This window comes from Aulonocara sp. 'chitande type north' Nkhata Bay, linkage group LG12 (genome assembly GCF_057382095.1).
Source record: "Aulonocara sp. 'chitande type north' Nkhata Bay isolate Kocher_YH1m ecotype deep benthic linkage group LG12, A_spYH_male_GT1.1, whole genome shotgun sequence".
Lineage (NCBI taxonomy): Eukaryota > Metazoa > Chordata > Actinopteri > Cichliformes > Cichlidae > Aulonocara > Aulonocara sp. 'chitande type north' Nkhata Bay.
Genome location: NC_141355.1, coordinates 8,548,124 through 8,555,508, shown reverse-complemented (window position 1 = coordinate 8,555,508; position 7,385 = coordinate 8,548,124). Strand labels below are relative to the sequence as shown.

Sequence of the window (7,385 nt, the reverse complement as noted above, 5' to 3'; positions counted from 1 at the left end):
TTTGGATCCCTCTATGCTTATGGATCTATGACAGAAGTATGAGCTCAAACTGACATAGCCTACCTTGTGCACAGAGAAAGCAAAAGCCAGATGTGTTTTGTATTCATACCATCAGTGTGCAGTTGGCGCATTGTGTGCTTAGTAGATGATGGCTTGTGTGTACTGTTTGATACGGAAACACCATTTTTACGAAGGTGTGAAGAGTTAATCTAGCTGTGTTTGCTTTTGCAAGAGAACTACAATGTTTTGATGATTGGGTGACAGGTTTTCTTATTTGTGTGAAGAGTTTTGCAAAATTAGCCAATAGTTACAAAAAATGTGCTTAGGCATTCAGAAAAAACTGTAATAAACTAAAAGACAGAAATCAGATTATAAGATCTGTGGTGTTGTTGATTTATATTATGGTACTTATCATTTGTGATATTTATTACTGTGTGCATACTTTATTAGGAGAGATGAGATTAAATGTTGTCAGACAAATATTCTCTTCCTTGCTGGTTCCATTGAAGGAGAAATGTTCAAGTAAGTATGTAACTGGGACGTAATCCAATTCCACAACACAATGTGACGGGGAATCAGCTGTGTTTTGCTGCCCAATTTATTTAGAATCTGGTGCAAACCGGCGAGCCAGTTCCTGAATCAGTCACGTGGTACGGACTGCCCGCGAGGCCTCGAACATCACTGCATACGTAATCAAAGCAAGCCTCGATACGCGCTTTACAAAACTACCACGAGATTACCCGACACACGCTTCAAAGCTTCGACACACAGGAGACATCACTACTGCACACAGCCTTCACACGACAACAGGTGCACCACACTGCTAAGTGTGTTTTGTGTTTAGAGTTTTGCTAAATGGGAGACTGAGCTTTGAATAGTGTTTAAGATTTTGGCAACAGTGGGACTGATTTGATGAAAGAGTTTTCATAGTTGACAGTTTAGTTTTTACAATGGGGTTTAGTGTTTTAGCAATTCAGAAAAACTCTAATACACCTGTGCTTTTCCCAGCAACTGAGGCTTTTACCCTGCACAGTTTAAGGTATGATAAAGCACTGACCTTATAAATGGCACAAAATACACATTTTAGCTGGGAGCTGGTCATTCACAGGGGAAAGGCTCCATTGTACAACAACAACAACAGTAGTAATAGTAATAATAAATTATTATTAGTCAGGCAAGTATATCATATACCAAACATGCTTCCAAACTAATGACATTTTTTGCATTCTTCACATCAGGTCAAAATGTACTTTTTTTTAAAAAGTGACTGGCACTGCGGAAATGGATCTACAGCACCACTTAAGAAATTTTAATGAACTTCTAACAACTTATTTACAGCTTGAAATACGTGTATGACATTTATTACACACAGATTCAGTGAACCCAATCCAAAGAGGAAGTCTGGAAGTCCGCCATTTTGAATGTAAAATGACATTTTGGCACAGTTTTAGTGTTTTCCAGGCATCGCTGGTTTACACATTCGCCTGCAAAGTGAGAGGTCACTGGTTAAATTCCATTTGGTTACTTCAGGAACTTTTTGGGGTTACTTCAGAAAGGGACATCTTCGTCAAAGCCATGTTTGTGGTGGAATTTTGATCATTTATCACTGGACATAAGATTTTCATCTCTAAAAATGTATTTTGTCCAGTCTGTCCCAAACTTCACACTTTTGATGACAGTCTGGCGACGACTACATGCCAATATCTGGTCACACATGGTGCCACAGTTCTCATATAACATTTTAATCAAGACTACCCCACTGTGATTGAAGCATTTCTTGCAAAACAATCATAACCAAACAAAACCTTTCCTGTTCTATAAATGAACAGTAGGACAAAATGATTACTAGTCATTGCGGAAAGCACAATTAATGTTTTTGTTTACATCGTTGGAACGAGGAAAAATTCCCCCACCACAAAAACAGAAATACTCATGAAAGCAACCTGTAGTGCAAACACGAGGGCTGAATTTATTACTTCCTGCACTAGAAACCTGCCGATGTTGCTGATATGGATAGATCACCAGTCTTCCTTGTCTTTATCTTATTATCTCCTGTTGAGATGTCGCAGCAGAAAATGCAGCCTGGCCTGTTGAAACATTGTTTTTTTTTAGTGTTTCAACTGAAAAAATAGAATGCCTTTGATCCAAATGGAATGCATCTTGTGAAAAAAGGTGACATCTTGTGACATCACAAGATGATGACATAGATCCTTTGTTATGTCATCATCTTGCTGAGAGAAAAAACCCTTAAGTAGGAGCTTTGCTCTGTTAAACTTTAATGCTCAACGGACCTTGACCTGACAGCAAGCAAACCCTTTTTGGAGAGTTTTGAGAGAATTTTACTTAGCAATTCACCGACCAAGCCGACACATTTCACCATGTCAGCTCACCCATCCTTCAGCTCAAATGAGCTTGGATTAGTTAAAGGGAGCATTTTGGGAAAGCACTACAAGGTAGAGGCTTTCCTCGGAGAAGGGGGCTTTGGTATTGTAGCCAAATGTCGTGATACCATGACTAACCGAGCTGTGGCTATTAAAGTGAACAAGAGCCGCCCTGATATTCTGCAACAGGCGAAATTGGAAATTTTCATCCTGGAGCAGCTGCGAAGGTTGGATTCAGATGCCGCCAACATTGTTCAATGGGACGGCTTTTTTCACGACGGAGAGCGGGTTTGCCTGAAATTTGAACTCCTTGATCAATGCCTGAGGGACTACATATGGGACCGGAAAAACCACTGTCTCCCCATAAGCGAAGTCAGGCCAATTTTAGGTCAACTGACAAATGCTCTGTCCCACCTGGGTTCTGTGGGAATGGTGCACGCTGACCTCAAACCTGGAAACATCATGGTTGTAAACCGCCATGAGTCTCCCATCAAAGTCAAACTTATAGACTTTGGCCTCGCATGTCCTGCGTCTGCAGTGATGCCTGGTGACCGTGTGGGGACGGTTGGTTATTGTGCACCTGAGGTTATGCTTGGCCTTCCTTACAATGAAGCAATTGACATGTGGTCTCTGGGGCTGGTAGCTGTGGAGCTTGCTACAGGGCTGCCACTCTACCCTGGAAATGAAGACTATGATGTTTTGAAATTCATCATAGAGACTCAGGGTCAGCCACCAGATCATGTTCTAGACTCTGGCGTCTACACTGAAGACTATTTCATTGAAGACAAAGACAAGCAACAGCGCTGGACATTTAAGACTGACCAACAATTTCAGTATGAGACAGGATATGAGTCCCTGGAGACAAGATGCATAAAACTGACGCGTCTGGATGACCTTGAACAAATAATAATGTTTAGACGAGGACCAGAAGCTGGCCAACGCTTATTTGTCAGCTTAATTAAACAGATGTTGGCCTTGGATGCACACCAGCGGATAACACCCTCGGAGGTTCTCCGGCATCCCTTTTTCAGCCCTAAGAGTTCCCTGTGCATTGACATGAGTGCTGAAATATCACAAAACCCTGTGGTCTTTCAGCACCCTTCAAACTTGGAAAGCAAGAGATCACAGAAAATCAACTGCAGTTTTCAAAACTCGGTTGAATTTTCTCAGCAAGTATTCGTCCACACATCAGCCAGTCCATCATTCAGCTCAGATGAGCTTGAATTAGTTAAAGGGAGCATTTTGGGAAAGCACTACAAGGTAGAGGCTTTCCTCGGAGAAGGGGGCTTTGGTATTGTAGCCAAATGTCGCGACACAACAACCAACCAAGCTGTTGCCATTAAAGTCAACAAGAGCGACCCTGATATTCTGCAACAGGCACATGTGGAAATTTTCATCTTGGAGCAGCTGCGAAGGTTGGATCCAGATGCCGCCAACATTGTTCAATGGAACGGCTTTTTCCACGACGGACAGCGGGTTTGCCTGAAATTTGAACTCCTTGATCAATGCCTGTGGGACTACATAGGGGACCGGAATAAACAGGGTCTCCCCATAAGCGAAGTCAGGCCAATTTTAGGTCAAATCACAAATGCTCTGTCCCACCTGAGTTCTGTGGGAATAGTGCACGCTGACCTCAAACCTGGAAACATCATGGTTGTAAACCGCCATGAGTCTCCCATCAAAGTCAAACTTATAGACTTTGGCCTCGCATGTCCTGCGTCTGCAGTGATACCTGGTGACTTTGTGGGGACGGTTGGTTACTGTGCACCTGAGGTTATGCTTGGCCTTCCTTACAATGAAGCAAGTGACATGTGGTCTCTGGGGCTGGTGGCTGTGGAGCTTGCTACAGGGCTGCCACTCTACCCTTCGGAGAATGACTATGATTATCTGAAATTCATCATAGAGACTCAGGGTCAGCCACCAGATCATGTGCTAGACTCTGGCGTGTACACTGAAAACTATTTCATTGGAGACAAATACAAGCAACAGCGCTGGACATTTAAGACGGAAGAACAATATAAAGACTCTGTTCCAGGGACAGGACATGAATCCCTGGAGACAAGATACATAATACTTACACGTCTGGATGACCTTGAACAGCTAATGATGTTTAGACGAGGACCAGAAGCTGGCCAACGCTTATTTGTCAGCCTAATTAAACAGATGTTGGCCTTGGATGCACACCAGCGGATAACACCCTCTCAGGTTCTCCGGCATCCCTTTTTCAGCCCTGGCCTCTCTAAAAGGTTCCCATGTATCAACATTGAAAGACCATACTGAATCAGTCTCCAGCATGGCATCTTCCACCCTGGACAAAAGTGATAAAAATACAAACTGGGGTTGGAAAATGACATTAACAGCAAATTACAATGCAAAAATTAATTAAGCTGCTCCAAAAATGATCACTTTGGCTTCTTTTTTTTTAATTTTCACTCCCCCCACCCCAACCAGTCGTGGCAGAGGGCTGTCCCTTCCTGAGCCTGGCTCTGTTGAAGGTTTCTTCCTTTTTAAAGGGAGTTTTTCCTTCCCACTGTCGCTAAATGCTTGCTCATAGGGAAATCTTCTGATTGTTGGAGTGGCCAAAACTCTAGGGGAAGTAGCAATTCTTGTGAAAATTAAAAAAAAAAAGCCTACCAATCTTCAAAGCGCAGCAGTGGACACCTTACCATCACATCAGTCCTTCAATCAGACCTAAAACACCACCTTTACAGAAATAAATTCCATACAAATTGGAAATAAATTGCGTAATAATTGTTGTTTTTGATTGTTTATAAATATATAGAGCTACCCTTCAGCCTCCTAGTAGACATACCTGTGTTATGAATGTGAAACTCCTCTGATTTTCAGAAAAGTTGACCTCTGACCTTGAAGTCAAGGTCATTGAGATTTAAGCTTCACAGAGATTTTCAGTAGATGCAACCATGGTATTGACTTGAAAATTCTACACTATCAAAGACTTAGGTGCCCACAGCACCTCGCCATATACAAAAGATTTTTCTATTCATTTATGTATTATTAGTTTATTTATTTCTTCATCCCGCTCTCTCTCTTTTTTTTAATTCACCTTTCTGTTGCGATGCTCTGGACATTTCTAAACCCCACAAGTTCAGCCTCAATTTTCAACCCAATTTTCCTATACTTTCACTTGAACACGTCCAGCCTTCACCTCTCACCGGTCCTCGTCCCCTCTTCTCACAGCTTCCTGTGTGGCCTCCCAAATCAAACACAGGCCCAAATCAGCCGTTTCTTCTTCTCTGTTCATTCTCTCTTCATCTTTTCAGTCTTTTCTTGGCGGTTAACTCCCAGCATGGCAAATATGAACTCAGACAGTCCAATGCAGTGCTTTCACACAGTCATGTCACTGGTACACTTTCCAGCTTGTAATTCAGAGCACATGTTCCATTAACATACATGCTGCTGGACCCTTCAGTGTTTTAGGTCAGTTGTACTGTCTTCTGCCTGCTGTTAATTCTTCAAATCTACGGTGTTGTTCTGTCTGTTTTCTGTCTTCATCAGGAGATTGACTGTCCTTTAAGCTTCTTCTCAGGATAAGGGCAGGATGAGAGGTGAAGCTGTAAAATTTCAGCCAAAGCCTGGCCTGTTTGTCGTTCCAATTATGTTAATCTATCATTTTGCCGCTGTACTCATCTGAGGTTGAGCCAAGTCCATGGGCACCTGTATTAACACACTAAGACATTTATTTAATATCATTTTCATTACTATTTCTTAGCACTTTCACTCTCTAATTCCTCTGTTTTCCTTTTGAAACGTCTCTCACAAGCTCACAAGCTATATTCAGACTTCCTGCTTCACTTCCTGCCAGACACACACACACACACACACACACACACACACACACACACACACACTCTTCACTTTACTGGATTTTCATCCGTTTCTACAGCCTAATCAAGCTCTTATTTTATGTTCACACTCTATATACCCTCTGTAACTCTACTAATTCTAATATAAAAAGAATGCACCCTCAGTACAGAAAAACAGAAAAGTCAGTGATGTACAAATGTAGCAAAAATAGGAAACATTAGAACTGTAAATGTTTTCTTCCTTGTCTGCAGATTAACAGTCCACAGGTTGGGTGCTTGCACTCTGATTCGTTCCCTGGAGATAAAGGAGAGAGAGCTCAGAGGACAGCAAGATGGAGGAGTGAAGGAGAAGGTGGTGCAGCTCAGTGTCCAATCAGGAGTGAGCAGTTCTTTCACCACCTTCATTGCTGTCAACAAAGACAACAGAGAGGCGATCCAAGGACCTCTGCACCGCAGACATATTCTACCACCCTGTGAGGTTTGTTTAAAGCAAACAAAGCAATACCATGAAACTGTTAACAGCAGGATGTCAGAGTCAATAGAGAGGACTCAAAAGAGCAACTTCAAATCAAACTATTTATGTAGTAGGTGTTTCTTTGCCAATGTCTTTCCCCTGCATTAGAAAGTAATAAGCCAGATGGAAGTACAACACACATCTATGCATTTCTATAAAAACTGACCTGCCCTGAACTTATAATCTCTCTCTCTCTCTCTTTGTTTTTCCTTAAAGTGATGGCTGTCCATTTGTCCTGTAAAAGTTGTAAATATAAACCTGAATGAATGGGAGTAGAAACTGTGTGTGCGCATGAAGACATGCTTGTGTCGCTGAGATTGAACAGATTTATGTATGTTCACGTAGCCAAGTGATAATCATATATAATAATCACTGAATAGTAATAATGTTATTGAACAGGTTAAACATTTAGATATCACAAAAAGTTGCAAAAAAGCAAAAAAAAAACCCACACACAGCTGTGAAGTCAGCTGCACATGAATAACATTAGTACAATGACAACTTTAATCAGAGTGAGTTCAGAAGATCCAAAAGTGGGACACTAAAAACAAGCTAGTGAAAGCAAAAAGTGACTTTGAAAAATTTATTTCATAGAATTAAAGCACTGATAGGAAAAAAAACTAAACATGAGAAGAATGGCAATCCTGCAGCGACCAATCAAAGAAG

The 7,385-nt window shown here is 41.6% G+C and overlaps 1 pseudogene; it reads left to right on the top strand.

Moving 5' to 3' along the window:
• Positions 1 to 2,015: 2,015 nt before the first annotated feature.
• On the top strand, positions 2,016 to 5,828 carry LOC147316900 (uncharacterized; annotated as a pseudogene).
• The last annotated feature ends 1,557 nt before the right edge of the window (positions 5,829 to 7,385 follow it).